This window comes from Polistes dominula, unplaced genomic scaffold (assembly GCF_049000335.1).
Source record: "Polistes dominula isolate Pdom_NZ unplaced genomic scaffold, Pdom_raw_medaka contig_22, whole genome shotgun sequence".
NCBI lineage: Eukaryota > Metazoa > Arthropoda > Insecta > Hymenoptera > Vespidae > Polistes > Polistes dominula.
Window position 1 is genome coordinate 980,888 of NW_028300966.1, and position 15,715 is coordinate 996,602.

The following is a 15,715-nucleotide window of genomic DNA, read 5'->3' on the forward strand; positions in this document are numbered from 1 at the left end:
CCTCTTCTACCGAATTGGCCGAAAGTGTGTTAATGATTCTAATCACGCGTACCGACCAAATTATTTTTCATTTAACAAGAATATTGAAATAAATTCTTGCATTGATTTTAAATGTGATCGAGTTTAGTAATTATTTTTAAAGCAATCTATGCGATTGCATAGAAAAAATGTAACTTCGTTCGAAACAAACACTGACTCTAAAAGATTGCATTGCACGCAATCACAATTGAAGATCTGAAAATGAAAGTTTAGTTAAAGCAAGTCGTAGCGTACTTCTGTTTATTTATTACGTTACTAATAAAAAATATATTATTCATTTTAAAATTCAATTATTTAAATTACATATTCCAAAAATTCTGGAATTGTACTATTATTTTAATGTTTTAATTATTAATATAAAAAAGAGAATTCACATGATGTAACCACAACCTTTTAAACTATATGAAAAATAATATAAAATACAAACGAACAAATATCACATTGCATTCTATCTTTCAAAAAATATATTTAATCGCGATAGGGTTATTTTTACAGAAGTATGCTAATTGCGTGAATACCTATAGGAAAGAATAGATATAGCATTAATGTAAAACTAAACAAGGTACAATATTTATAAATAATCATTTAAACAATTAATTATAGAATCGATTGAACGTGTCTTGAATTATTTATGTGAATTTAATACCAAGATAAATGAAATGAATTTAAATGAATAAAATTGAAACAACAATTGCAACGTGTAATTAAATAATTAATTCAATGAATCGTTTCATTCACATTACAATTTAATTAATGATGCAAAAAGTTAAAATTTTCTAATGCATCGAACGTCAGCCATTGGCTCGACAGTGCTTACGTTGTACCATATAAATTCTATGGACATCATAAGCAATATCGGTTACCGGATCTCACCACTGGGAGGTTGCTGCGTCGGAGATCCATATAAAAATAGATGCATTTATAAAATGAAAGAAAAGAAAGAAAGAAAGAAATATATCTGCATGTATGTATGCAGTAGATTATAACACCATCGATTAGTATGATTTCCATGGAACGATAGCGAACGTCTTTCTGAAATCATAAAAAGAAATGCATATTAGTATATTAACACACACATACCAAGTATGAAATGTTAGTTAAAATACTCATTAAAAATCTTTAAAGTTGTTTAAATAAAACAGTAATTGTATCAGAGCAAACTCAATAAAGAGTAACATAAAACATAAACCACGTTTTATACCATTCTATGCAATGAACAACTTTTTAAACTATTAAAATCAAAACGATAACGTTAGAAATAAAATTATTAAATAATTTAATACGTTCCTTTTTCGTTGATGTTGTCTCGTTGAAGGATAGAAGACGAATACGAGATACGTTACTACGTAACCTTGTTAGAGGAGACTTTCGGAGTGTCGAACGTTCGGCTATTATACCTATGTTATCGGCTGTTTACGTTTTGTCGTCGACTCGAGAAATTCCTGGAAATATAAATACACATTTATAATAGCCAATATATCGGGTGTTTTGTTTTATTATTATTTCTTTCTCACTCTCTTTTTCCTTCCTTGTCACTCTCTCATTCTTTCTGTAGTATTTCTATATGCCAAATACACTTAAAAAAAAATAATGCTCACCTCGACGTATATAGAGAAGATAAAAAAACTTGTCACAAGGTTAAAACGTTAGATATGTGAATTCGTGGTGCAACTCTCCCCATGCTTAGAAAGCTAAAAAAAAAAGTGAAATATGAAAACACTCACATATTAAAATCTTGCATGTAACTATCATTTGGTATATAAAATTCGTTATATATAACATGATATATAACAGGAAGGTGTACGTTAGATAATTAATCAAATCAATTACCTGATATTAACGGGATAACAAAATCCACTGCAACAAGTATACCGATGATAGATGAAAAATTCGAAAGATTCGCCATATTGATGTGCATAAAACAGGCGCATAAGACTGGCGCGAAAATACTGCATGCGCGAAAATGATGCGCAGTAGATTTTCTTTCCACCTATAATAAAAACAAATTTCGAATGATTAAAAATACGATATAGAAGCATAAAAATTGTCAAAATATACTCAAAAAATCCAAATTGATCCTTTTATCCTTTATATATTATAATAGAAAGGTGTAAACCTTACAAAATATCTATTAATTACCTGATCTTAACGGGACGATGACACTCCGATGTGTTCTCCACGAAAGACGCCATGAAACTGAAGAATTCGGACGAAAGCTTGGCCGTGATTGGCTAATTCACTTTTTTGATCATGAAAAGGGTCATCACGGCTTCTTACACGGACAGAATCTGACCTTCCTCATGACCACGCTGGTCAAACTACATATGATAATTTATTTATTAAATAAATTAAAAATCATTTCTATTTTTCTAATAAATGTATACATAACTTATAAATATTCTAAAAATAATGAATAGAATAAAGACAATGTCGACATTAAGAGATCTTTGTCGTTTTGCATAAAAGAATACAATCGTATAGAAGAGAATTGTCGATAGAAAAATGTCTAATATGAAATGTAGCATATGAAAGAATAAATTCCCAAAATCTGTATCGATAAAGAATCCTCACAATTGAAATACTTTCAGAGATGCATAATTGTTTTAAAAATATTCATAATAACGTTTATACACGATTCACACACGAAGATTATTCCACATGCTTTTCTATGCTATAAGATACTACATTCTCTTTATCTTATTCATTATTTTTAGAATAATTATGAATAATGTGTACATTTTATTTGTAATCGAAAAAAGAAACACAAATTTATAACATATCAAAATTGTTTTCTATTTAATATATGTTAAATTGTGAGATAGTAGAAACCTGCTTTAAAAAATAAAATATGCATTATAACAAAAATAATTTTATCCTGAAATTAAATAAAATAAATATTACAATAAAAGATTTCTTGTTTTATCGGTGTAATGCCTGTAACATTATAAAAGTTATTTAAAAACATTATAAGGTAATTAGTTTCTGGAGATGAAATGGATAGAAGGAGCCAAGGAAAGGAATAAAAATATGTTCATTGGAAAATTACAGAAACTAATTACAATTATAATGTTTATGGTAAGCGGTCTTTGGCTGGATTTTACTTGCAATGGAATGTAAAACATATAAAAATATGTTAAACATTACATGGAAAGTAATATCCATTGCCCAGGTCTAACCACGAGGAGGTAACCGCTTCTGAAGACCCACGAGGGATGTGCATCCTGAAGATGCTCGCATCCGAATATAATTCAAAAGAATGAACCTAACTCTTAGGCCCCACCATAAGAGTACCATCCGAAAAATCGTTAAAATTATTATAGAAAATACCAGAGAAAAATTTCAATACCAAAAAATACAAAATGATAAATAAGGAGTGTAATCTGAAAAGAAATTCAATAGAATCATCGATGATACTTAAAGCTAACACACCCTAGAATAACTTCAACTTATAGAAATACAATCTATATACATATATTCATAATTTTCAATCTACATAAAATAAAGTATAATAATTAAAAAGAGTATACAATTATGAGTTGTTCCATGGAATCTATAAATAAAGAAAATACATTAAAAATAATGATCACACATGTGCAATGCTACAAAGAGAATTATATAAAGATACAAATTTTCATTTTATTTATACAAATAATTATTTTATACTATCCTACGTTACCAAGTCCACTTCTTGTTTCTTTATGGTCCTCCTTTGGTCCACCTGTGGTCGTTTCCTTAACATAGTCCAGTCTGCAACAGAAAAGAAAGGGGTAAAAAAGAGTTAAAACATAAAAGGGATAGGAGAAAAGGGAGGATGGGTATAACTTTTAAAGCGGAACTTTTCACGATTTTTTTTTTAAGTGGTTTCCCCCCGATTGGACTAGTCCACTGACTCTAAATTTAGGAGAAACCTACACTAAATGTTCAGTCCAACACCGTATACTATTGCGAACTTACAGAAATGAATCCTTGGGTCCGTCTAACAATTAGCGGAAGATGCCTTCCCTTACAATGAAGCTTCAGTTTCCCATGCTAAATGCATATCTATCAATGCATATCAAAAAGCCAAAAAAGAAAAAAAGAAAAAAAAGGACGGTAGTTCAAGTTTAAAAGTCAAATGAACATGATTCTATCCTTGGGAGTAAGATAGAATCATGGCTCGCGTGGGCAGGGTCGCATCCCTGAAGTAAATTCTTTATTTGTAAATGGTACCACCCTTTACGAACAAAAAATTTACCCGCTACCCATTAAACCACTTCTGAAACAGAAATTTTTAATGAATATTAATACAATTTTATTTGCAATGTAAGTAATTGGAGTATATTATATTACCTTCCGATCTAGGAACGCAATCAAGTTGAAGACAGTTATCTGATAAACTGAAAAAATAAATTCATATTAAAATTATTTTCTATTCAAAGTATGTTAATAGGTATGTAACGTTTAAATTAATGTATATGCGTTGAAACAATCTGAAAAATAATTAAAGTATATTAAAATAATGAAATAATTATTAAATAATAGATAGAAGTATCGATTATTATTTAAAAGTACGGAATATATTTTCGGAGTACCTTCCTCTTCGAAATGCACTAATAGACTGAGCTGTTGTTCTCTAAAACAAAACATTGATTAGAAAGTTGTTTATATGACTTCATATATGTTGATCATGTGTGCAACGGTAATTATAATTCTAATAAAAAAATTCAATATTATAACGTACAGATTTTATTATTTTATTTATTCTGAAATAAGTATTTTATTGTTCATGAGCAGTGATGACTTCGAGTATTAAATTATGCTATAATATAAGAAGGGTGTATTAGAATAATAAAATAATTATTAATTAATCGATAGAAGTATCGATTATTGTTTAAAAGTACGGAATATATTTTCGGAGTACCTTCCTCTTCGAAATGCACTAATAGACTAAGCTGTTGTTCTCTAAAACAAAACATTGATTAGAAAGTTGTTTATGATTTTTCTTATGTTGATTATTTCTGCAACGGTAATTATAATTCTAATAAAGAAAATTCAATATTATAACGTACAGATTTTATTATTTTATTTATTCTAAAGTAAGTATTTTATTGTTCATAAGCAGTGATGACTTCGAGTATTAAACTATGCTGTAATATAAGAAGGATGTATTAGAATATTAAAATAATTGTTAATTAATCGATAGAAGTATTAATTATTGTTTAAAAGTACGAGATATATTATTGGAGTACCTTCCTCTTCGAAATGCACTAATAGACTAAGCTGTTGTTCTCTAAAACAAAACATTGATTAGAAAGTTGTTTATGATTTTTCTTATGTTGATTATTTCTGCAACGGTAATTATAATTCTAATAAAGAAAATTCAATATTATAACGTACAAATTTTATTATTTTATTTATTCTAAAGTAAGTATTTTATTGTTCATGAGCAGTGATGACTTCGAGTATTAAACTATGCTGTAATATAAGAAGGATGTATTAGAATATTAAAATAATTGTTAATTAATCGATAGAAGTACTAATTATTGTTTAAAAGTACGAAATATATTCTCGGAGTACCTTCCTCTTCCAAATTTACTTATAGACTGACCCATTGTTCTCTAAAACAAAACTTTGATTAGAAAGTTGTTTATGATTTTTCTTATGTTGATTATTTCTGCAACAGTAATTATAATTCTAATAAAAAAATTTAATATTATAACGTTCAAATATTATTATTTTATTCATTCTAACGTAATTAATTTAATGTTCATGAGCAGTGATGACTTCGAGTATTAAATTATGCTGTAATATAAGAAGGGTGTATTAGAATAATAAAATAATTATTAATTAATCGATAGAAGTATTAATTATTGTTTAAAAGTACGAGATATATTATTGGAGTACCTTCCTCTTCGAAATGCACTAATAGACTAAGCTGTTGTTCTCTAAAACAAAACATTGATTAGAAAGTTGTTTATGATTTTTCTTATGTTGATTATTTCTGCAACGGTAATTATAATTCTAATAAAGAAAATTCAATATTATAACGTACAAATTTTATTATTTTATTTATTCTAAAGTAAGTATTTTATTGTTCATGAGCAGTGAAGACTTCGAGTATTAAACTAAGCTGTAATATAAGAAGGATGTATTAGAATATTAAAATAATTGTTAATTAATCGATAGAAGTATCGATTATTGTTTAAAAGTACGAAATATATTCTTGGAGTACCTTCCTCTTCGAAATTTACTTATGGACTGACCTATTGTTCTCTAAAACAAAACTTTGATTAGAAAGTTGTTTATGATTTTTCTTATGTTGATTATTTCTGCAACGGTAATTATAATTCTAATAAAGAAAATTCAATATTATAACGTACAAATTTTATTATTTTATTTATTCTAAAGTAAGTATTTTATTGTTCATGCGCAGTGATGACTTCGAGTGTTTAATTATGCTGTAATATAAGAAGGGTGTATTAGAATATTAAAATAATTGTTACTTAATCGATAGAAGTATCGATTATTGTTTAAAAGTACGAAATATATTCTCGGAGTACCTTCCTCTTCGAAATTTACTTATGGACTGACCCATTGTTCTCTAAAACAAAACTTTGATTAGAAAGTTGTTTATGATTTTTCTTATGTTGATTATTTCTGCAACGGTAATTATAATTCTAATAAAAAAATTTAATATTATAACGTACAGATTTTATTATTTTATTTATTCTAAAGTAAGTATTTTATTGTTCATGAGCAGTGATGACTTCGAGTATTAAACTATGCTGTAATATAAGAAGGATGTATTAGAATATTAAAATAATTGTTAATTAATCGATAGAAGTATTAATTATTGTTTAAAAGTACGAGATATATTATTGGAGTACCTTCCTCTTCGAAATGCACTAATAGACTAAGCTGTTGTTCTCTAAAACAAAACATTGATTAGAAAGTTGTTTATGATTTTTCTTATGTTGATTATTTCTGCAACGGTAATTATAATTCTAATAAAGAAAATTCAATATTATAACGTACAAATTTTATTATTTTATTTATTCTAAAGTAAGTATTTTATTGTTCATGAGCAGTGAAGACTTCGAGTATTAAACTAAGCTGTAATATAAGAAGGATGTATTAGAATATTAAAATAATTGTTAATTAATCGATAGAAGTATCGATTATTGTTTAAAAGTACGAAATATATTCTTGGAGTACCTTCCTCTTCGAAATTTACTTATGGACTGACCTATTGTTCTCTAAAACAAAACTTTGATTAGAAAGTTGTTTATGATTTTTCTTATGTTGATTATTTCTGCAACGGTAATTATAATTCTAATAAAGAAAATTCAATATTATAACGTACAAATTTTATTATTTTATTTATTCTAAAGTTAGTATTTTATTGTTCATGAGCAGTGATGACTTCGAGTATTAAACTATGCTGTAATATAAGAAGGATGTATTAGAATATTAAAATAATTGTTAATTAATCGATAGAAGTATCGATTATTGTTTAAAAGTACGAAATATATTCTTGGAGTACCTTCCTCTTCGAAATTTACTTATGGACTGACCTATTGTTCTCTAAAACAAAACTTTGATTAGAAAGTTGTTTATGATTTTTCTTATGTTGATTATTTCTGCAACGGTAATTATAATTCTAATAAAGAAAATTCAATATTATAACGTACAAATTTTATTATTTTATTTATTCTAAAGTAAGTATTTTATTGTTCATGAGCAGTGATGACTTCGAGTATTAAACTATGCTGTAATATAAGAAGGATGTATTAGAATATTAAAATAATTGTTAATTAATCGATAGAAGTATCGATTATTGTTTAAAAGTACGAAATATATTCTTGGAGTACCTTCCTCTTCGAAATTTACTTATGGACTGACCCATTGTTCTCTAAAACAAAACTTTGATTAGAAAGTTGTTTATGATTTTTCTTATGTTGATTATTTCTGCAACGGTAATTAAAATTCTAATAAAAAAATTTAATATTATAACGTACAGATTTTATTATTTTATTTATTCTAAAGTAAGTATTTTATTGTTCATGAGCAGTGATGACTTCGAGTATTAAACTATGCTGTAATATAAGAAGGATGTATTAGAATATTAAAATAATTGTTAATTAATCGATAGAAGTATTAATTATTGTTTAAAAGTACGAGATATATTATTGGAGTACCTTCCTCTTCGAAATGCACTAATAGACTAAGCTGTTGTTCTCTAAAACAAAACATTGATTAGAAAGTTGTTTATGATTTTTCTTATGTTGATTATTTCTGCAACGGTAATTATAATTCTAATAAAGAAATTTCAATATTATAACGTACAAATTTTATTATTTTATTTATTCTAAAGTAAGTATTTTATTGTTCATGAGCAGTGATGACTTCGAGTATTAAACTATGCTGTAATATAAGAAGGATGTATTAGAATATTATATTAATTATTAATTAATCGATAGAAGTATTAATTATTGTTTAAAAGTACGAAATATATTCTCGGAGTACCTTCCTCTTCGAAATTCACTTGCAGACTGACCCATTGTTCTCTAAAACAAAACATTAATTAGAAAGTTGTTTATGATTTTTCTTATGTGGATTATTTCTGTAACGATAATAATAATTCTAATAAAGAAAACTTAATATTATACCGTTTAAATTTTATTATTTTATTCATTCTAACGTAATTAATTTATTGTTCCTGCGCAGTGATGACTTCGTGTGTTTAATTGTCCTGTAATATAAGTACAGTGTATAAGAATATTATATTAATTATTAATTAATCGATAGAAGTATTAATTATTGTTTAAAAGTACGAGATAAATTATTGGAGTACCTTCCTTTTCGAAATTCACTTATAGACTGACCCAATGTTCTCTAAAACAAAACTTTGATTAGAAAGTTGTTTATGATTTTTCTTATGTTGATTATTTCTGCAACGGTAATTAAAATTCTAATAAAGAAAATTCAATATTATAACGTACAGATTTTATTATTTTATTTATTCTAATGTAATTATTTTATTGTTCATGAACAGTAATGACTTCGAGTGTTAAATTATTTGTAATATAAGTAGAGTGTATTAGAATATTAAAATAATTGTTAATTAATCGATAGAAGTATTAATAATTGTTTAAAAGTGTGAAATATATTTTCGGAGTTCCTTCCTCTTCGAAATTTATTTATAGACTGAGCCGTTCATTAGAATGATAAAATAATTGTTAAATAATTAATATAAGTGCATATTGTTATCTAATAACTTATTACATATGATCTATGTACCTTTTTCTTTAAGATTCACCTTTTAACTGAGACATTATCCTCTATAAAAATGCTTTTATTCAATGTTGGTTATGTTGTTTTCCAAATGTTGTCCATGTATGTAACAAAATAAAACATTCCAAGTAAACAGAGATACACATTATAACTCTCTATTTTTTACACTTTTTTTACTAGTACTTTACACACTTTTACTTGTAAATATTATATAAATAATGAATAAAATAAAAAAAGAGTACATAATAAAGACATTATCTCATTGCATAAGAGAAAACAATCATGTAGAAAAGAAACCTCTTCAAAGAAATATGTAAAACAATTGACAATCTATCGCTTGCCAACAGTAGAAAAGTCCCTATTATTTGTATCGATAACGTAAAAATACGCCTTTATGGTAGAGATTCATTTTTTTACGGGTGGCAATCGATATATTGTCAATTGTTTTACAAATTTCTTCGACATCGTTTCTCTTCTACATGATTGTTTTCTCTTATGCAATGAGTTAATGTTTTTAATCTGCATTCTTTTTATTATATTCATTATGTTTATAATGATTACAAGTTACATGTGCATTTAATAAAAATAGTAATTACATAAAAGTGATAAGAATGAAAAAATTAGAGAGTTATAAAGTGTATCTCTGTTTACTTGGAATGTTTTATTTTGTTACATACATGGGCAACATTTGGAAAACAACATAACCAACATTGAATAAAAGCATTTTCATAGAGGATAATGCCTCAGTTAAAAGGTGAATCTTGAAGAGAAAGGTACATATATCATATGTAAGCTTTTAAATTAAAGTAGGCAATCTCATTCTTTAATTAACAATTATTTTATCATTCTAATATTCTCTAATTACATTTCAGATTGTTTCTATGCATATACATTGGTTTAAACATTTTATATGTTTTAACATACATTAAATAGAAAATAATTTTGATATGTTATAAATTTATGTTTCTTTTTTTGATTACAAATAAAATGTTAACGTTATTCATAATTATTCTAAAAATAATGAATAGAATAAAGAGAATGTAGTATCTTATAGCATAGAAAATCATGTGGAATAATCTTTGTGTGAATCGTATATAAACGTTATTGTAAATATTTTTAAAACAATTATGCATCTCTGAAAGTATTTCAATTGTGAGGATTCTTTATCGATATAGATTTTGGGAATTTATTCTTTCATATGCTGCATTTCATATTAGATATTTTTCTATCGACAATCTCTTCTATACGATTTTGTTCTTTTGTGCAAAACGACAAAGATCTCTTAATGTCGACATTGTCTTTATTCTATTCATTATTTTTAGAATATTTATAAGTATTGTGTACATTTATTAGAAAAATAGAAATGATTTTTAATTTATTTAATAAATAAATTATCATATGCAGTTTGACCAGCGTGGTCATGAAGAAGGTCAGATTCTGTCCGTGTAAGAAGCTGTGAGGACCCTTTTCATGGTCAAAAATATGAATTAGCCAATCACAGCCAAGCTTTCGTCCGAATTCTTCAGTTTCATGGCGTCATTCGTGGAGAACACATCGGAGTGTCATCGTCCCGTTAAGATCAGGTAATTAAAAGATATTTTGTAAGGTTTACACCTTCCTATTATAATATATAAAGGATAAAAGTATCAATTTGGATTTTTTGAGTATATTTTGACAATTTTTGTGGTCCTATATCGTATTTTTAATCATTCGAAATTTTTCTTTATTATAGGTGGAAAGAAGATCTACTGCGCAACATTTTCGCGCATGCAGTATTTTCGCGCCAGTCTTACGCGTCTGTTTTATGCACATCAATATGGCGAATCTTTCGAATTTTTTTATTCTGTCATCTGTATACGTGTTGCAGCGGATTTTGTTATCCCGTTAATTTCAGGTAATTGTTTCAATTAATATTTTAATGTACACCTTCTTGTTATATATTAAATTATATATAACGAATGTTATATATCAAATGCATACTACATGCATAATTTTTATATGCGTTTTCATATTTTACTTTCTTTTAGCTTTCTTAACATGGGAAGAGTTATAACACGAATTCACTAATCTTTTAACCTTGTGGCAACTTTTTTTATCTTTTCCATATATGGCGAGGTGAGCATTATTTCTTTTAAATATAAGCATATAAGCATATAGAAATACTACAGAAAGAGTGAGAGAGAAGGAGTGAGAGAGAGAGAGGAAGAATAAGAAAACAATACACTCGACATATAGGTTATTATAAATGTGTATTTTTATTTCCAGGAATTTCTCGAGGAATTTTCTTCGTCGAATTTCCGACGACAAAACGTAAACAGCCGATAACATAGGTATAATAGCCGAGAGTTCGACATTCCCAAGATCTCCTCTACCAAGGTTACGTAGCTACGTATTTCGTATTCGTCTTCTATCCTTCGACGAGACAACATAAACAAAAATGAGGCGTATTAAATTATTTAATAATTTTATTTCTAACGTTATCGTTTTGATTTTAATAGCTTAAAAAGCTTTTCATTGCATAGAATGGTATAAAATCTGGTTTATTTTTATGTTACTCTTTATTGAGTTTGCTGATATAATTACTGTTTTATTTAGACAACTTTAAAGATTTTTAATTAATATTTTTACTAGCATTACATACTTTGTATGTAATTTAGCAAGCAAATAGTTGCATACTTTGATAAATTTCACAAATATTTAATAACTTGAATACCATTCTATCAAAAATATTCAATGGTTTTAATGTGTGCCCTGCCTTCAGAAATGATTTACAGGAAATATTGTAATATAGTCTTTAGTATGTTTCAGCTTTTTAGACTTTTTATTTAATTTTATTTTATACATCGTCATCCTAAGGGTAGGATACCCATCCTGCAGTCATCAACGAAGACTAAAAGTAAGTATATTTTACTATCAAACATTTCTATGATAATTTCAATTGATTTTTATTACAACAGTGATATTAATTGTTCTTTTTCTTTTTCTGTTACAGAAAATCATTGCAATCGAGCGCGTAGGCAATGAGGTTCTCGTGTGTTGCATCGTGTTAAAATAAAATATAAAAAAGTCGACAAGAGTAGATTCAGTGTTGATCGTCGTATGTTAAAGTTTCGTTTGCTCGGTTAAGAAACTCGCAAGTTTCTTTTATTCGGTTTAAATATGTGCTCATCGTCATCCTAAGGGTAGGATACCCATCCTGCATTCATCCTGCATCCATCAAAGTGAGTATATTTTTCTATTAAACATTTTCTCAATAACTATAGTAATTTTTATATAACAACGATTTATATAATATTGTTTTTATTTGTGTTTCAGATCATCGTTGGAATGGTATATTCACATTTTATTTATTAAATTCATTTAGAAATTCGTTTAACACTAGATTTTTTCACTATTTTTTTAAAATTTACAAACGTTGTTTATTTAAATGAAAAATTGGATAAAGGAAAGGAATTAATATTTATGTATATTTCATTACAGCATTAAAAATTACCATATAATTTAAAAAAATATTCTACTGTAAAGTTAATTAAATTTAAATTTTATTAAATTACAATTAATTTAAAATATTTCTATTTTATATATATGTAACAAAAAAGTTTGAAATGAATCAAATTCGCTCAGTCCATAAATCTAGTGTTAATTGAATTAATTACATGTAATGCAGTTTTATAGTCATTATTTGTGCATTGTCATCGTCATCCTAAGGATAGGAGACCCATTGTGCATTCATCAATAAAGATATTTAAAGTGAGTATATTTTTTTATTAAATAATTCCTTAAAAATCTTAATGATTTTCTGTAATAGTAATGATATTAATAGTATTGTTTTTTATTTCAGTTTCAGATTGCAATCGTGCACGGATGGCCCATGTGAAGTGACCGGGAGTGAAATTTTTCTTCTTGCATTTGACTGCGAGCAATGCAGTCTTTGAATTAGTGCAGTCTAGAATCAGTGATCGGGCGAGTAATAAGTTAAAATCAAACGCGAATTAAAGTCAGTGTTGTTCGTCGTATAATAAAATTTCGGTATCGCGATAAGAAACTCATCTATAGTTTCTTATTTTCGTATAAACCGCGTTTTTAGATTCACGCGAGGTGCATCGCCATGGTGCAATAGAGCTGCATCCCATTGGAATGCATTGTAAGTATTCATTTTTATTTATCTTTTATTCGATTTTATTTTATATGATTTGGGATAATATTCCAGATAACTTATCATTTTGTTCTATTTTATTTTACAGATATAACCATGGATTCTCTTCCTTTCAAAGATGTTGGATGAATTCTTCGATGGATTTTTGATGGATCTTCGATGGATCTTCTTCAATGGCAAATCGAGTATTGTCTTTCATCGTCAGATTACAATACTTGCTGCGAAGTAGGAGTGTTTTGGAGCCATCGCAGAACTTCTTAAACCGTGAGTTTTTATTTAAAGTCCCTCCAGTGCTCAATCATGCCGAGGATGAAAGGTCCAAATCGGCACGAGTTACTGGTTGTAATTATTTAAATAAATTATTGACGAGCACATGAGTAATTCCTTTTTAGGAGTTACTCATGAAAATTGTATATTTTATTGTATGTTTTATAATTAGTTCAGGATAGGTTTTCTTGTCTCATCGGTTAAATTCATTTAATTATTAATGCAATACATAAATGCACTCTCTTTTTTATTACGTGTTAAAAGCATGTAATAAATGTCTTACATGCATTGCTTCGTACATAGTTTATCTAATCGAAATTAATTTTGATATATCACTACTTTGATATTTTAAATAAATGAGCAAGAAGACAAACTCATTCGCGACGGATAGACTTTGGCAGTTAAGTGGTGGCTCAAAGCCCAGTTCTTTCATTAGAACAGCCATTTAATGAAAAAGTCGTCCGAGGTTTGCAAAAAATATCCATCATCATTGTAGAGTCTTTTAATACAGTCTTTACCTCGAAACTAGAATTGTTTCATATGGGGTAACTTTTTTTTTTCATTCGCTTGTTTAAGTCATTATTCACCAAATGACTTGTAGAGTCCTTAGCCCGTTTAGATGAATTTTTATGAAAATCTTTTGTGATATATTTATATATGTTAATTATGTTTTTTTAGATCAGGATTTTCAGCTTCTAATATACTAATCTCCCGTTTCTCCTCCCCATACTTTCTGCGTTCTCATCTATGCGTGTGCCCAGGTGTTACACGTATGGGTGAGAAACAGTTAGCGTGGGTTTAGTTTTAGTTTTTTCCCCTATTGGCGGCTGTTATTGTGCTAGTGATTGCACGATGTACTTTACACCTGTGTGTGCGTATTAGGTAGTGTGCATTGTACATCGTTTCGCGATATTTTTTATTCATTTAATACATCATTAAATACTTAAAGAATTACTTCTACATATCTATCTTCATTCTTATATTTATATTAAATATTTCTAATTTTTTTGAAAATCGTTTGCTTAATAGAGTTACTGCATTTATTTGTGGAAACTTTGATATACTTGTATATTACTAGTATGCATACATATATACTAGTGTATACTTGTATTTTTGTTTTAGTTTTTTATGCAATAATCATTAGCCTTGGCAGTCGATTTCAGCAAAACGTACGTATACCCATTAGCATATAAGTTTAGAAAACGTGGTTGAACTAGGGTGTCGGAGGTGCCCCGGGGCATGCTCTCTAGTGTAGGCTTTTGCACCCTGGTGGAGTGTGTGAGAACCGTGGAGTGAGTGGGTGGGTATGTATGGTTTTTCTTAAAATGGGTAAAAATATGGATAATAGGCAGGCAGGTAGCATACTTCTTTGAATGAGTGTGAAAACTTTAATTTTAAGTAGGTAGGATCCAGGAAAGGCATTAGACTTCTTGCTTCCACTCCGGAGTGGAAATTCCGCCTCCTGGTTTATACAGAATTGTTACAAAATTTGATCATCTCATTCTATTATGCTTGATTTGTTAATTTATTTTGTAACTATTCTTTGATCTTTATTATGTATCATGATTCAAAGATATTTGCAACCATTTGAAAGATTCATTTCTGCTTCGATTTTATCTCGAACGAGATAGAATCGAATCAAATCCGTAAATTCTTTGATGCATTTGATACTTAGTTTTAAGTATTTCAGTATTAGCACCACGCACTATCGCGATTTCGTCTTATAGATAGAAATATTTGATATAATTAAATATAATGAATTAATCAAATGAAAGTATTGCAAGAAAATGTATTACATTTACTGCACTATTTATTTCAATTCGATTTTTTACTCGACGTTAAAAGTGCGAAGTGTTATTAGGTCATCGAGGGAAATTATTATCTGCTTGGACATTCGATTAAATATTCTCGTGTATGATCAATGAACTTAAAGTTCATTGATGGTCCACGAACTAGAAAAGTGAACGCGAAATGTGAATT

The 15,715-nt window shown here is 27.7% G+C and overlaps 2 long non-coding RNA genes across 2 annotated transcripts; one reads left to right on the forward strand and one right to left on the reverse strand.

Moving 5' to 3' along the window:
• Positions 1 to 1,247: 1,247 nt before the first annotated feature.
• On the reverse strand, positions 1,248 to 2,258 carry LOC149032435 (uncharacterized). The gene is made up of 4 exons (XR_016176743.1): positions 2,179 to 2,258; positions 1,870 to 2,029; positions 1,554 to 1,730; positions 1,248 to 1,481 (listed from the first exon to the last, which is right to left on the reverse strand). It is a non-coding gene; the product is annotated as an uncharacterized LOC149032435 (long non-coding RNA).
• Positions 2,259 to 10,334: 8,076 nt separating this feature from the next.
• LOC149032436 (uncharacterized) lies at positions 10,335 to 12,334 on the forward strand. The gene is made up of 4 exons (XR_016176730.1): positions 10,335 to 10,895; positions 11,045 to 11,206; positions 11,340 to 11,427; positions 11,578 to 12,334. It is a non-coding gene; the product is annotated as an uncharacterized LOC149032436 (long non-coding RNA).
• The last annotated feature ends 3,381 nt before the right edge of the window (positions 12,335 to 15,715 follow it).